Source organism: Carlito syrichta, unplaced genomic scaffold (assembly GCF_000164805.1).
Source record: "Carlito syrichta isolate Samal-C Ts95f unplaced genomic scaffold, Tarsius_syrichta-2.0.1 Scaffold311756, whole genome shotgun sequence".
Taxonomy (NCBI): Eukaryota; Metazoa; Chordata; class Mammalia; order Primates; family Tarsiidae; genus Carlito; species Carlito syrichta.
In genome coordinates, this window is record NW_007255852.1 from 347828 (window position 1) to 365607 (window position 17780).

Below are 17780 nucleotides of genomic sequence, written 5' to 3' on the forward strand. Positions count from 1 at the left end.
CCTCAGCCTCCCAAAGGCGTGGGATTACAGGCTGAGCCACCGAGCCCGGCTGGTTCTAACCTTTTTAAAGGTACCACCTAATGCAGTCAAAATAGCACTACACTTTTATTTTTTTCAATTATATTAAATCTGTTATCTTTAGAATAAGCAGCTGTGGTCTTAGGAAGATTGCCACAAGCTGTGTGACTAAGAAAAAAGCTGAAGATATGATAGACTTAGAAGAAATATGTTTCTGAAGTTGAATATAAAATTAAAGTATTTTAAGCTCAGAGGCTTGTATCACATCTCTGCTTATTAAATGTCATGTTGCTACCTAATAAGGCTTTTAAAAATTAAAAATAGAACTTAGGGTGATAGAGTTCTAAAGTAATAGAAAAAAATATATGTCAGAAAGCAGGCCATTACTACTTAAGATAGTCTCAAAAGTTAGTAGCTTTGTGTTTAAAAAATATCCCAAGAAGAATTCAGTTAGAGTAAAATATTTGTCTAAAACTTAATTGTTTTATCTTAACTTTTTCCTTCTATACCACAGGCATCTTATGAATAATTTTACTTTTGGGAAATTTTCTGTTTTCCAAACTTAAGCTATAAGAATAGAGGAATACAGAAAGTTTTATTTCAATGTATGAATTTTTCTTTTTTACGTCTCATTAAGAACTCATTGATATCTTGATGTTACTTGGGCAGCATATAACCCTCATTGCAAAAATTTTGTTAGTCTTGGATTTTTTTCGTTCTTTCTTGATTACTACTGTGCTGTGAACTGCTTCCACATTTTAGTTATTTTGCTGCTTTTAAAACAAAATTCCATTGGTGGGAAGTTTCTAAGATTCATAGTTCTTTATATGTTCACAGTATTTGGTATAAATAGGAGTGCCAACCAGCTTCTAAAACAGGTGGTGGTGAACTGTGCCCTCAGCTTTGCAAACATGGTCCTCTAATTCTAAACATGTGAAATTTATCTGGTTCGAACCACCTCACCTATAATCATTAACAATATTTAAGAGTGACCCTGCTAATCCTCTTATGAACTCTGAGGTCCAAGTTTTCATTGTAGTACCTATTGTTTTGTTCATTGTTCTACTATAATTGCATCAATTTTGCCAAAGCACACCATGTACTGTCGTCAAATTGTCTACATGTATAAAAGCAATAATCAGATCTACATGCTGTATTAAAGTTCTATTTCCATTGTTCTACCAAACAGGCGAATCGTATTGTTTCTGTAAGCTCTTAGCTTTATCAAAATTATTCCAAACAGACCCTAAGAAAAATCTGTGCTCTAACTTCCATACTATGGAAAGGTGTCCATGATCCAAACACTTAGATGCATACTCTTCAGTGGAGCAAAGGCTATAATCTCTAAAACATTTATAAAGCTGTTCCATGCTGTTAAAATTATTGTACTAAAGTCTTACTTGTCCTAGTGTAGAGATGACTCCATGACATTTTGCAGGAAGTTTTTTCACATTTCTATAATTAGAGAACTATCATACAATTTGAAGAACTACTCTTATTGCACAATGCACTCACTATCACACTATTTTGTATCCTCACGTTGCTCTTCCTAGTGGATAGCGCCTCAATGCTGCACCTCTTGCTGAAATATGAATGCACTCTACAATCTTCTTAGAATGCTCTGTGATAGAGAAGGACTGGTTTTGCACACCTCTAGACAACTCATGCTCTTAACCAGTCCCTCCAACACACATAGATCTCTGCTAAAGCGCAGCTTGCCTCGGCTGGCTGTAGATTTCACAAACCAAAGCCTAAATAAAGGAACAGTGTGGCTGCTGTAGCACCTCCACTCCCTGCTCAGTACAGGAATTCTTTAATAAGCACATGTGTAGTACAGGACAGTAGTACATTCCCTCCCTGTGTTCTAACGCTGAGATACATCTTTCTCCTTGCACAATGGATCTCAATTCAAAAAAGAGGAAACATAGTAAGAAAAGCACAGCTTTTTATTTTCGGAGATGGACAATAGGCAAGTACCCTGTGTTTTTACCTGTCACTTTCCATGCCAAAAGTCCAAACGCAAAGTGTCACACATGCACGGGTCTTTTCTTAGATAAATTGTTTACTAGTCCACTTACCAACAACAAAAAGTGCTTTATATCGTGCCCCCCAAAATATAATCTACCCTCCTAAAAATGGAGACCTTTGACTGCCAGAAAGATATCTTCAGCTAGCTTTGCTTTGCTAGCTAGTTTGTACTTGAAGTAAAACCGTCACCACCCACTCCCCATTCAAGCCGAGATTTAAAAAGGCAGGCAAACTGAAAGGAACCACGAGTCAGTTCGTCCCTATCAGAAAACACAGCGATAAGTACAAATCACAATGCTGAGGAAAGGCTTGACTACTCGAAGACCATCTCCTCAGGACAAGAGGAGCGATATGGAGCCATTTTTCACTAGGTTCACAAGAAAATGTCAGCTCACAGCTGCTAGTGCACTGCCAGAGCGCATCTTAATTTGGTCCAAAGGGACCTAGCCAGTCACCCTCACAGAGCATTTCCTTAAAGAGTCCATTACAAATGTGATTCCTTTAGTTCTGAGCATCTTCTTTGGCAATCGCATGGCACAGATCTGCAGCCTATTCAAAACTAAATGCTTTCCCCCATTTCCTCTTAAAATCATGTGAATCAGACACTTCTGAGTCAAAGGAGAAAAAAGAGGAAGAGAAAAAAGCAGCTCTTCCCACTCCCCACCCTTCTCAAGCTTCTTGACTAATACCTCTGGGCAGTTTACTTTAGAATAGAGCAGATTCTTTACCAGGGCACAATGGCAAATTGGCATACTAGCCTCTTGCTATCACGGAAAACACAGGCAATGCTTTCTTTGTAAAAACACAGGAAAATACACAGGCTGGAACAAAAGACACTCTATCTGCACAGCAAGAAACAAGAGAAATCATGTGTTTGTTTTATACTCGTCTGTACCCACTCGTTTAAAAAGGCTTTGAACATGTTTTAATTATGACATATTGTATTCGTTTCCAAACCAGGTCCCAATGAATTTAATTTTTTAAGCTTTAGCTCCAATAGGAGGAAAAACACACTCATCTGGAAGAATACCTGGTGTGTGCCTTTGTTGATGGGGTACCATTTCAAACTTATTATATTTGAATTCAATTATGTGGGAAATTAAGATAAGGCAAATACAGTTGGCTCTCTGAATGATTCTGGCATTACAAGAAATGCCAAGTCAGCAGATATTTGCTGTTTACATTTCACAATAACCTAATCATGCATTTGCAGCCTTCTGGAGCAAAATGCTAACTATTCTCCAAACAGCCACCTGACAATCTAGGGCTGAAACACACGTTCTGACTCAGAAGGAGACATCATGATGGCTCTCCATTGCCTGTATTAAACAAAAGCTCCGCAAGCAAACGAGAGGCATTTGGTAAATGAAGTGAGAGTCGAATTAAGTTTAGGTTCACATCTGGTGGAATATGGCACTGCCTTATCCAGGATTGGGGAGCAGAAGGGTTTGGAGGCTATAAATAGAACACACACACACATACATATAGATATTTAAGCCAGACCCGGGTCAGTTTCAGCTTACTAACCTAGAGCTCTGTTCAAAGGAAGCAGAGAAGCCGCACGTCCTCTCCCACCTTTCCATGGTCCTCAGTCAGTGTCTTCTCAAACCACCTGTACTGATCCAACCCATTCTCAGATAAAAATAATTTTCTTGATAGAAGTAGTCTCAGTTGAGCTTTGATTTTTTCAACATGGATGTCTAGAATTCTCCTCTTTAAGCCAGACACAGCAATACAAAACTGCCGCTGAGGTCTTTTGTTTTCCCTCCTCTCAAAGATGAAGCATGCAGCACTTCTCTCTCTCTCTCTCTCTGCCTCTCTCTCTCTCTCTTTCTCTCTCTCTCTCTCTCCCTCCCCCTCTCTGTCTCCCCCTCTCCCTCTCCTTCTGTCTCCTTCTCTCTCCCTCTCCCCTCTCTCGCTTTTGCTCTCCCTCCGTTTCTCTTTCCCCAACCCCCACCAACAACCTCGCTCGATTCCCGGTCAGTCAGGGGCATTTACATCTCTCAGCATGAGAACCTGTGTTGTATGCGCGCCTGTCTCTCACTTTTGGGTTTCCTCTGGGAAAGGGAGGGGGGCGGCTCTAGGTGAAGTCAGGTGACCTCTCCGTTAAAAGCCAGAGAGATGGATGGAGTGTGTGAATTTTAATATACACACAGGCGCATTTACATTACAAAGCAGCGAGGAAAATCTAGCTCCTTGAGATTAAGCGTTTTTTTTGTTTTTGCTTTCATAGTCCCCTTTTAGCAATTAGGAGAAGATAGTATAGTATAATGAAATGTAATTAAACTTTTCAGTGTTAATAACAAGGCTGCATCCTTTCAGAATCATCCAACTGAACAATTCTTTTAAACTTGTAAGCATGACATACTTTTTTTTTGAGGGTCAAAGAATTAGTCATTTTACTATCTACATACTTTTTCTAATTGGTCTTGTATTTGACATCCAGTTCAACTTATCCTAAAGTTAAAGAGCATTATTAAAGACAATTAATAATAATAATGTGAAAGGAAAAAAAAAGGGACAAAACACCAGAGCACATAGCATGGGTAGAAATCAATAGTTTCCAATTGTGGAACTCGATTCAATAATGAGTAACTTTTTGCTCCAAGGCAAATAACTTTTCTCTGTTTCAGTGTCTCTGTCTTAAATAGAAAATAAATGGAACAAAAGTAGCAAGTATCCCTCTCCTATCCCCCCTATTGCCCAATCAAGCAAGCCTGGCAGAGAAGGATGTCCAGGTTGCAAGAACACACAACATCCCAGATACAGAAGCACCTGAAAAAAACTTGTGCTAACTTAGTACAATACTGAAGATAAATTTATAGTCTACAAACCTTGGCCTTAAAGGGTAAATTGAACACTATCTTCTTCTTTGTTGCAGAGTTTTGATATCTAATGGAGAGCATCTCTATCTCTCCTATTAAATAGAAAAGATATGTCATCTGCCCTTAGGAACATTGCAAAGAAAAAATGAGATAATCTCCATAAACGACTTTGAGCACTCAGATAAAAAGTGTTTTCTAAAGCTAAAGGACAAGTAATTAGAATGAGGACCAACAAGTCTGCTGAGAACAAGCTTCAGAAGAAGACTCTCTTATTTGGCGTTTGGTATTCCACCATAGATTCTTAATTCAAGAGCATGGTGATACTGGTGTAGTGGTGCCTCAGCAAAAGAGGAAAATAGAAGAGCAGACACAGAATCACATTATTCCTGCCACAGAAGATAACATTTCGAACTCTCACACAAACAGCCTCTCCCTCGCTCCAGAATGATGTCAGGAAAGTACTATATTTGCTGTTAGGACTGAGCCCTCCAGCTGAAAGACACCCGGTCCCCACCATAAACACTACTCAGGGTAGACATAAAAGGAGTAACAACTATTCACTGCTCTTGCTTGTTTTATATTTTAAAAGCTTTACCTTGCATGGAAAAGATCCCATTTAAGCTTTTAAAATAAATTATATGCTAACTGGCTGCAAATTTAACTTCAGTTTGTGCTACAAAAATTGGCACCAAAACATTGGACAATAAAAAAATCTTCCCTCGAAAAGTAAGTTGGCTTAGGCAAATTTAGAAAGATCTAAAATTTTATAGGATGAAAACATAAAGGATTTGACTTTATAGCTTTTTATAAACAAATTAGCTGCTCTTTCACCTTTTATTTTTCCCTCTGGCATTGGGTTTCCTCACTTTGCATTTATTCAGTTTTGTTTTTTTCTACTGCACCCCCTGGCTTTTCTTCTTTTGGCCATCAAATCACTTTTCATTGAATGAGCAAAATGATGGTGATTATAGAGAGTAAGAAAAGACATCTTACTTTATACCAGATAATTTGTGGACTTCAACCCAAACACTAGTGCATGGTAGCTTTCAAAGTCTGTGCTATTCTAACACAGAGGTATGATGAACATGGAATATGGACTGCATATTTTTATTATTAAAATCACAGGTCTTGATTTCATGAGGCCTATTAAAGCTCACCAATGCCATGTCACTTTAAAAAATAAATGAAGCCGGGCTCGGTGGCTCAGCCTGTAATCCCGCGCCTTTGGGAGGCTGAGGTGAGTGGATTACCTGAGCCCGCGGGTTCGAGACCCGCCTGGGCAGCGAGACCTCATCTCTACAATAAATCAAAAAATCAGCTGGGTGTGGTAGCGCATGCCTGTAATTCCGGCTACTCGAAAGGCTGAGGAGGAAGGATCGCAGGAGCCCAGCAGGTCGAGGCTGCGGTGGCCGGGAGCGACCACTGCACTCCAGTCTGGGCAACATAGTGAGACTCCAACTCAAAAAAAAAAAAAAAAAAAAAAGAAAATAATTTAGCAAAAAGAATCATAGCAACTAACTCCAGCCAACTTTCCAAAATGTCTTCAATTACTCAAAGAACCATATAATGCTGACATAAAGTAGAATAAATCTTTACTCATGCACTCATTTATTCAACTAATGTCCATTGAGCACTTCCTTTGTGATAAGCACTTATACTAAGCACTGAGGGGTAAAAGATAAATAAAACAAATTTTTTTCCATAAACTCAAAATATGTACCACTAACAAGCAATTGATGTTAGTTCAAAGTACTATGGAAAGCCAAACAAGGGAGAAAAATTCTCCTTAATGAGAGGCAGGACAGTTACATAGAATAGGTGATCCTTGAACTGAGCCTTTAAGAGTCTTTCAGTTTTCTAGGGGAAAAAAAAGCAAAAACAAAGGCATTTCAGGCAAAGAGTATGAACCAACATAAAGACATTTGCAGTGAAGTCTGGCTGGACTAAAGGAACTTCAGTCATTTGAAAGGTAGACTGGAATAGACTGTGAATGATCTTGAATGCTCTTCCCAAGTATTTGTGCTTCATGTGAGATGCAGTGGCAAGCTATTTGGCTAGTAAATTACATGCTTTACAAAGGTTATTTTGGCAGCAATGTGAAGGGTGGATTAGAGCAGTGTTTTCCAAACTTTCCTAATTATAAGAATTACCTGAAAGCAATACTAGAAACATAGATTCCTGGGTTCCACTTCAAATCTAGATGAGAGGTCCAGAAATATCTATTTTTAACAAGAATCACAGGTAATTATTATCATCACACAATTTCTGGATACACTGGTTTTGTAGTGGTCCATAACCATGGCTTTGTATTGGAATCAACTATAAAGCTTTTAAACGGTCAAATCCAGGTCACCTCTGAACCACTTATATCAGAATATCTGGGGATAGAACCCAGAAATTGTTTTTATTCTAATCTCCCAAGGTGATTACAGTGCAGCCAACACTAGGAATCACTGCTTTGAAGAGAGGAGTGATAGCAAAAACATCATTTAAAAGCTGTTGTAGATGATCTTTGGTTGAAACAACAGAATCCAGCTTGTTCAAGTAATTGGTCATTATGCCTAAAAAAAGAAAAAAAAAAGGGCAATATCACAGACACAGGAAATCCAGTGTCACCAAACCTCACAGGAACTGGGACTAAGAAGCCACTAAGAACCAAGCATTCCCTTCTTTCTGCCTCTCAGCGGATGTGTAATCTCCTTCTTCTTTGATTCTTCCTGTCTCCTGTTTTAAACCAGCTTCCTTTTCTTACACATGATCCAATATGGCATCCTCTCTGGACAGAAAATTGCAATTTCTGTGGTCTCGTCAGTCAATTCATGAGTCAGTAGGCAAAGACTGGATTGGTTGGGCTGGTTTTCTTAGTGCATCACTGATCTCATCAGTTTTAGCCAGAATGATCACACGGCCACATTCATTTTGCAGAGGCTCTGTACAAAGATTTTTTTGAGAAGCAGGGAAGACACACCTAAACATGTTGAATACAGAAACAACAATTCAAGCAAGAGATGCTTAGGAAAGCTTGAGAAGGCCACTGAAGAAGAGACTAAAAGGTCCCAGATGCTTTTCAGAGGTGGAACTCACAGAACCTGGATACTAATTGGATATGATTGTTTGGAAAAGAGTCACAGCTGAAGAATAAATATATCTTCATCTACTGCAGGTGCCACATTATAATGCAGACACCACTAAGGATTTATTGCTTTGACAAGTCAGTAGAGGATATATATCTGGTTTTGAACTCTACACTTAAGAAATACAAAAAAGCCTAAAGGTCAAAGAAATACCAAAAATTAATAAGAAAAATTAGACATATAGGTCCTATATATACCCCCAAGATCATTATTAAGTCATATGAAAGACTGGCTTCTTTACACTTAAAGAAGAGATTTGTACATAAAGGTTGAGAGTCCCTATCAGAACCAGATATGATAAATGTACTTATTTTGCACCATGAAATATTAAATTATTTATAATAGTCTATGTAATCTCATTCTTATTTTATCTTATGTGAAAACTTTTCTCAGGCTGAACTTACCTCTTATTATCTCTATTTCTTGCTCACACCAGGGTCTTTTTCAGAGTCGTGCCTTTGATTCCCCTTCCTATAATGACCTCCTCTTTCTTTTCTCCATCTATACTTTAGCTATCTTTCAAGGACTTCCTGCTAGCATTGTGCATATGAATCCATTCCCTCTCTTGACTAGGTGACACTTAAGGTATATACCTATTACAATAGCAACAGCAGGAATAATAATACTAATATCAACTTCTCATATTAGTGCTAAAGGATTTAGCTTTTTTAATTCTCACAATAACTCTGTGAGGAACTATTATCACCACTTAACCACTGAGGAAAGTGAAGTCTGGAGAAACTAAATAATTTATCAAAGGTCAGGAAACTAAAAAATGGAAGTTTCTGGGTTAAGACCCAAGGTAGTCTGTGCTATACGATTAATATCATATCATATCATATCATATTTTATTCTCTAATAATCCAAAAGCTAAAATTTAATGGTTTATTATATCAGTAAATGGTGCTGTGACTGTTTTGCTTTCTACTTTTTCTACTCTTTTGCATACCCACTAAAGACTCAATTTCAGGAGCTAGACTCTGTCTCTGGGTTGAAAGGCTTTCTCTGTCATTTTTAAGCTGTGCGACCAAAGGTAAGTCATCTAACTTCTTTGTATTTTAGTTTTCAGATCTATCAGTTTCATCATGAGGCTCAAATGAGATTTCATGTTTAGTATTTAGTGCAATGCCTAGAACTATTATATATTCATTAAATAATAATAATAATAATAATTGTTGTTGTTGTTGCTACTAACAAGTAAGAAGCAAAATTTCTGTGTATGCTTCTATGAGATTTTTGTCATCCAGAGACACATGGGGTGAAAAAGCACCACTGAATCTATGTACTATTAAATGCAGTTTATGTATCTTTCTTTTTATTTTTTTTTGAACTGGAGTCTCACTCTGTCACCCAGACTGGAGTGCAGTGGTCGCTCCCGGCCACCGCAGCCTCGCCTGCTGGGCTCCGGCGATCCTTCCACCTCAGCCTTCCGAGTAGCCGGAATTACAGGCGCACGCTACCACGCCTGGCTGATTTTTTGATTTATTGTAGAGATGAGGTCTCGCTGCCCAGGCGGGTCTCGAACCTGCGGGCTCACGCAATCCACTCACCTCAGCCTCCCAAAAGGCGCAGGATTACAGGCTGAGCCACCGAGCCCAGCTATGTATCTTTCAATCATTCTAGTCTTATACTGTTAATTTATGAAATTAAGAAGCTTTACCCATGATAGTTTAACTAATAATGAACTACATATATTGCTTTATTATTATATCCATAGTGTATAGTTTCTTGAGCTATTTGTGATGACTTTCTGGCAGGCGGAAAGTACAAATTACACATTTCTAAAAATCCAGCACTTGCATTTTAGCAAAAAACTAATTATTAATTTTTCTTAAAAATCAATTGTGGGAGTGTAAACTAGTGCAACCTCTGTGGAAAGCAGTGTGGCGATTCCTAAAAGCTCTAAATATCTACCTCCCCTATGACCCCGCAATCCCCCTAATGGGAATATATCCGGAAGAACACAAATCACTCTACAAAAAAGACACCTGCACACGTATGTTTATCGCAGCATTGTTCACAATAGCAAGAACCTGGAAACAACCATGCTGCCCATCAAAAGAGGATTGGATTAGAAAAATGTGGTACATATACACGATGGAATACTACACAGCCATAAAAAAGAACAAAATCATGAATTTCGCAGCAACCTGGATGGAACTATAATACTGAGTGACCTCTCACAAAAACAAAGGTCTGAGTATCACATGTTTTCACTCATATAATGGACATTGAACATCCAATCTAATACTATAAGAAAATGACTGACAGTAGTGGGAAACTATGGGAGGCGGGGGAGATGGGATTAATGAGCAAATATCTCTCTGGGGATGGGGAAGCACCTCTAATCAATAGGGTGCCTGAATGAAATGTATTTGTATACCTAACCCTTAACTGTACCCCACAACATCATAATAAAAAAATATTGATTATTGAAGAAAAAAAATCAATTGTATCTGCTTTACTTGTAAACTACTGTCTTTTTTCTAATTAAATATTTCCAATATTTTCATGGAACATTTCCTTATACTCTGAGATGTTTACTGCCAAACAAAATATCTTTTAAGTATATGCATCGTATTTGTCAGTTAAGTGCTTATTTAATGTAGGTATGATATCATAGTTATATGAACTTGAAACCAAACAGATAGAAGATCTTATCTGACAAAATATTTACAAGGAAATTATTATTATCACATTAAAAAATTACACATAAGAATAACATCAAGAAAATGTTCTTTTTGTTTTTTAAAAAATTTATTTATTTATTATAAAGATGTGGGGTACAATTCAGGGTTAGGTATACAAACATTGATCATGCAGGTACCCTTGTTGAAGAGGTATGCCCCTCCTTCCCCTAGCAGTTTCCCTCAACTGCCAGTCCCACCACCTCCTTCTCCTGAAAGTTTGAAAATGTTCTTTTTCAATGAAATAAATTGTTGATCCCAACAGGTAAAGATCCTATGCTTGATGGTTTGTGTGAGGGTGGGCTAAATGATCAACATATTTTACTGTTGACCATTGGACGTGTGTGTAGATTACTTTTGGATTGGCAGCCACAGTGTTTGCAGAACCTCAGTCTATGGAAACTTTCTCTGTCTCATAGGCTACATGACTTTTAATATAGCACAACGTCAAAGACACAGGGCTTTGGCTACCCTGACTTTACTATCTTCTGGCTGTGGGGTACTAGAATAATTACTCATCTGTAAAACAGTGCTGACATCTGTTGCAAAGAGTTATCAGACATTAACTAAGACTGTACTTAGCACAGTGCCTGGCACATCATCACCACCATTGTTGCCACCATCATCATTATCACCATCACTATCGTCATCATCATAACCATCAACACCACCCTAACTGCTACTACCACAACCACCACCACCATCATCATTTTAACTACTACCATTACCACCACTATTATTACCATTATATTCACCATCACTATCACTTTCACCATCGTCATCTTCCTCTTATTCATTATCATAACCAATGTTGATCATGTACCAGACACTATTCTAAATAAGTACACCATAAGTAATAGCCTCCATCATTATTGCTATAATATTTTCTTTTACTGGCTTTTAGGTCATTAAATTGCATATTCTGAGTAAATTACCTTGAAATAAAACACCCTATCATGTTCTAATGGGTCCTAGTCAAAGTAAAAGCTTATACTTGAATCCCTTTTAGCACAGAAAAAGAATATATAATGCATTCATCTTCACCAGTCTTTCCTTTCCATAAACAAATCTCAGGATCAATCATCACATGGGGAAAGTCCTCCCTGGATGGGTTCTAAATCCTCTGAATGTAATTCAACATATATTAACAATCCATATGAGAATATGCTTCATATAACTGAAAAAAAACAAAGTATGAATAGAAATACTTTCTGTTCTGAGTGGGCAAAAATATGAGGGGGGAGGCTCAAAAAAAAATAGAATTATTTTTTGGAGGGTGGGCCCCTTGTAGTACAGATTTACCCCACTAGGTAAGTGTTCTAGGAACCTATTGTTATCAGTGTGCCAGCTAGCATTGTTGTGAGAGGCTGTACTTAACTTCCATAATTTTTTATGGAGATCTTTTCCAACACATTTGCCCATTTTGTGATGGGTAATCCACATGAACAACCTGCCTACACCTTGCTGAGTGTTCAGCAGTTTTTGACCAAAAACACATAACCTCCATTCCTCACCCTTCCTATTCACTCTATCTTGCCCCTAGTGATTTTTTTGTTTCCCTAGATGAACAAAGTCCACAGAGGGAAACCGTTTACCAATGTGGAAGAGGTGAAACAAAAAATGGCAGAAGCACTAAAAGGCATCAAAATTGATGAGTTCAAAAACTTTTTTGAGCAGTGGAAAAAACATCTTGATATGTGTATTGCATCAAACACAGAATACTTTGAAGATGGCTGAATTTTACACATATGAGAATAAATAAATTCTGGTTTTTGGTGGTTCTTCTTCATACATTCCATTGTTGACATCTGTCCTTTATGGATCTGCACTTATCATCCCACTTCTGATTTCTGCAAACCAGGCTGAACTGTGACCTATTCTCTAGAGGCTCATGCTTTTCTATAATCCTTCATCTACATTGCCTTGTGAATCCAATCCGATGACTGCAAATGGGATGTATGGGGGTTGTCTCCTGCTCTATAAGACAAACTTTGCCAGACCTGAGCTTAGACAAAATTTTGAAGTGAGTGTAGTCTGTCATTCATCTTTTTTTCTGCACTTTAGGCTACTCAGTGGCATCTTCCTATTCCTCTCAGTCTCCTTCCTGTTTTGACTTTGACCTCATAACAAAACAAAAATTCAGTAGAATACACTGGGTAAATTAGCATGTGTTGCCTAAAGTAGAGAAATTTTTTGTCCTGGTGACTTTGGATGGTTTGTACAATCTCTTAAGATGAAAATATTCCTTAGACGTAGAAACTAAAAATAATTTCTAGAATTTCTAAACTATGGTCTAAAATATGTTTATGTAAAGGGACAGAATTAACTAAGAATGTTTCTGATAAAACCCAGTTTAAAGTCAGAGGAAAGGAAAATAAATAGGGTGGAAGCTATTTATGGGGATCTGACAATTAAGTTTGTGAACTCATCCTAGAAAAAGTGCTACGTACCCCATTGCTGAATATCACTATGGTCACCTTTGAAGTACTCCCCTTGGGAAGCTTGCACTGATGTCAGTGCCTAGTCCACCCATCAAAGCAATTTCTGTAATGGCCATCAGAGCTGTCATCATATGACCTCGATGAGGAATGCCATCAACGTGACTGCCTTTCAATATTTCCTTTATCTTTGGGTAAAGAAAAAAGTCACTGGGGACCAGATCAGGTGAGTAGGGAGAGTGTTTCAATACAGTTATTTGTTTACTGGCTAAAAACTCTTTCACAGACAGTATGTGTGAGATGGTACATTGTCATGATACAGGAGCCCTTTGGGACCATTTTTGCACACACCTTTCTCATGCCAATATTTTCAGTTAAGATTTTCCTAACTGTTTCTCTATTGTTTATTTGGTCTGCTATGCTTCTCAGTTAGCCAATGATTTTAACTCACAATTCGGTGAATGTTTGCAATGTTTTAATCCGTTCTGATCATTACTGGCCATCCTGACCTCTATTCATCAATGACGCTTTCTCTCCACTCAGAAAAAACATTTAATCCATTTGTACACTGCCATTTCCTTCATGGCATTATCCCCATCAGCTTGAACTAACATGTCCCTGATTTCATTTCTACTCTTGTCAAGTTTAACCAGAAATTTAATGTTTGTTTATTGCTCTAAGTCAGGCCCTCACATTCTTGTGACAGCACATAAAAACATGCAACAACAATAATGATCGCCACTCAGCAAGACTCTGTCACATGTTGACATGAACACAGCTGTGAGACACTGACATACCAAGGCTATGAAACCTTACTGAGTTGTTTGTACAGTGCTGCCAACATAAGGACAAAGTAGCAAGTTTGTAACCTTAATTGTCAGACCCCCTATTTGGATCTGACTGACTAACTTCACATTGGAAAGAGTCAGTGGCCAGACACCTTGGTTTGGATTGTGATCCCACCACAAACTGATTATGTGACTGAGCAAGATAGTTTAATGTCTCTAAATCTTAATTTCTTCATCTGTAAAATAGAGAATATAATATCTAACCTCTCAGATATAGTATGAAAAATAAGTGTAATCATGAACCTGTTAGGACAGAATCTGACACATAATAGGTTATTAGGAAATAAGACTGTTGGGAGCCAGCCATGGAGGCCCACTGAGCATTAGGAATCAGGAAGGGCCATGAACCCCGAGACCACTAGGATGTGTTCGGGAGCTGTTGACCCCATTTCCTCCTTTTATCATGTAGCTCAAGTAACCTAAAGGAACTCTGCTGACCTAAGCTGAAGGCTCTGCGACTATGACAGGCATGGCTCACTCCAGAAGCTCATTGTTCCTGTTTCCCATGAACTGCAGTTTCGGCTTAGGTATTAGATATAATTCAAATTCAGGTCACATTTGGGAGCCTTTTATATGATACAAGCTTCTTTATAAGATTTAAAAGTATATTTGTAGAATTAGTTTATACTTATGGAGAGCTGTTTTCAGCTTTAGATAGTATAGATGATTATCTAGAGTTACCAGAAATGGCCCAGCACGAACTTTGGGCTGGGCCACATTCCTGAGGGCCCAGCGCATACTTTGGACTGGGCTGCATTCTTTTAGAATTGGTTTAAGCTATAATTAAGAGCTTCCATAGCAATTGTCTAAGTAGTACTAGCGTAGAATAGAAAGGTAATAAGATTTAAGTTAGTCACCATGGGTGTTGTGTACGCATGAGCTTTAGAAGTTATTGATTATTAAACATCATGATGCTAGTAGGGATTGTTGCATTGCTTTTGAGGAACATTAACTAGCATAGGGAACAATAAGACAATTCTGCGGTTTGTCCTTCCTCATACCTGAGAAAACATCTGGTGGGTGGGGGATGCCCCTCCTGCACTTGGCTTTGTGTTCACTTGAAAGACTTGTGAGACTGTCTGTGTAAAATTTGGGGATAAATACCCACTGTAACTTCCAATAAATGGCTTCTGCACTAGACAGAGTCCAGTCTCTTTCTTTCTCCCCCTGTCTCTCTCTCTCTCTCTTTCTTTCTCTTTATTTCTCCAGAATAATCGCCAATGCCATCACACTTCTCAGGGACCCCCCCACATAAGACTTTCCTTTTTACCCTTTTAAAGTAGTCTTCACTCACCAAATAACTTCTTTTTTCCCAGGCTTGCTCATTTTCCATGGGTCAATGGATCGGATTCACCTACCTCTCCTTAGTTCACTTGACATTTTGCATTAATGTCTTTCAGCATAAGTATTTCACTACTCAAATAAGATGTGTTCTTGCAAAGAATCTAAGTTTTAGTCAAGTAATCTACTCTCCTCAAGGCACTGGAGCAATTTAATAAAAACAAAGTCAGATTAAATTAGATTGAGAAAGAAGAAGAAGGGAAAGGTAAAGGAAGAAGAAGAAAGAATAGAACAGAAGGAAGAGATAGAGAAGAAACAGTTGCCCACATTACCTACAGATCAGAGATGGTACCATAGAAGAGTAGAGAGAGTTCTGATTGAATTACTCTATTAGGATTCAGGAGACCTAGCCTTGGACAACTCATTTAATGTCAGTGACCTTCTATATGAAATAAAGATATTAAACTTTTTTTTTTAACTTTTACTTTTCTTTATTTTAAAGATGTGGTGTACTATTCAGGGTTAGTTATACAAATGTTCAATATACAGGTACCCTTGTTGATGAGGAGTGCCCCTCCTTCCCCAGGCAGACTCCCACTACTGCCAATTCTGCTTACCCGCCCCCCTCCTGGCAGTTTTAAGCTTTTTCAAGAGCTCATCTAGCTCATAGAGCTGCAGGAGATTAAGAAGTAAAACATCTCCTTGTAAATCAAAAGTACAATGAGACACTATCTCACGCTGGTCAGGGTGGCTATTATTAAAAAGCCAAAAAACAACAGGAACCAATGAGGCTGAGGAGAAAAGGTAACATATATTGTTGGTGGGAATGTAAGATAGTTCAATCTCTGTCTGAAGCAGTTTAGAGTTTCTTAAAGAACTAAAAATAGCAGCCAACAAACACATGAAGAAATGCTCAACCTCACTAATCATCAGGGAGATGTAAATCAAAACCACACTGAGATACCACCTAACTCCAGTCAGAATGGCAATGATCAACAACTCAAAAAATAACAGCTGCTGGAGAGGGTGTGGTGAAAAGGGAACACTTCTACACTGTTGGTGGGAGCGTAAACTAGTGCAACCTCTGTGGAAAGCAGTGTGGAGATTCCTAAAAACTCTAAAAATTGACCTTCCATATGACCCCACAATCCCCCTACTGGGAATATACCCTGAAGAACACAAATCACTCTATAAAAAAGATACCTGCACACGTATGTTTATCGCGGCGTTGTTCACAATAGCAAGAACCTAGAAACAACCATGCTGCCCATCAAAAGAGGACTGGATTAAAAAAATGTGTTACATATATACAATGGAATACTACGCAACCATAAAAAAGAACAAAATTATGAATTTCGCAGCAACCTGGATGGAACTAGAGTCTATAGTACTGAGTGACCTCTCACAGAAACAAAGATCCGAGTATCACATGTTCTCACTCATATAATGGACCTTGAACATCCAATGTAATACTATAAGAAAATGACTGACGGTACTGGGAAACTATGGGGGGGGATGGGATTAACAGTAGCAAATATCTGTCGGGGGATGGGAAAACACCTCTTATCAACAGGGTGCCTGAATGAAATGTAATTGTACACCTAACCCTTAACTGTACCCCACAAAACCATAATAAAAAATATTGATTAATAAAAAAAAAAAGAACTAAAATACAACTACCATTTGATCCAGCAAACCCACTTCTGGGAATATACCCAAAGAAACACAAATTACTCTACCAATAAGGCACCTACCTGCATTTGTATGTTTATTGCTGTACTATTCACAATAGCAAAAACGTGAACCAACCCAGATGCCCATCATAGGTGGACTGGATAATGAAAATGTGGCACATACACACTATGGAATACTACGTAGCTATAAAGAAGAACAAAATCATGACCTTTGCAGCAGATGCAGCTGGAGACCATCATTCTAAGTGAGCAGAAACAGAAAACTGAATATCGTATGTTCACTCCTAAGTAAGCACTAAACATTAGACGCACATGGGCACAAGACACAGGGCACTGCAAAATGGAGGGAAAAGGGTAAGGGATACAAAGGCACACTCTGGGTACCATGCTCATTACTTGGGTGAGGGGCGGGCTCATCAGAAGCTCAAACATCACTTTCATGCAATACACTTATGAAACAAATACTCACATGTATCCCATGATTCTAAAATAATAATTTTAAAAAGAAGTAAAGCATTTATTGAGGACTTTTCAACATTTAACGCCATTAGTCGTTGGTACTGGGAAGAGTGAGCTCTCATTGCTTCAATTTGACTCTAGGTCAGACCCATCCATATACATCATCCCATTTTACTCCCCTTGATAGTATTACTATCCTCATTGGTGAGAGGATGAATATTTGTACCAGAGAGTTTAAATGACTTTTCAAAAGTCAAAGAACCAAAGGGACAGAAAGGGGATTAACAACACCTTTCAATACAAAGTCCCAGGTACTTTATACTGCACTATGCTGCCACCCTCTGGGACAGAAATTGGGAATAAAGCTA

General features: G+C 38.2%; 1 protein-coding gene across 1 annotated transcript in view; it reads right to left on the reverse strand.

Annotated features, from left to right (window-relative positions):
- LOC103271548 (membrane-associated guanylate kinase, WW and PDZ domain-containing protein 2-like) overlaps positions 1-3834 on the reverse strand; it is a gene marked incomplete at its 3' end in the record, with an annotated part of 293994 nt that extends 290160 nt beyond the window's left edge. Inside the window, exon 1 of the mRNA XM_008069016.1 lies at positions 3574-3834. The remainder of the gene's footprint in view (positions 1-3573) is intronic.
- Positions 3835-17780: the final 13946 nt, after the last annotated feature.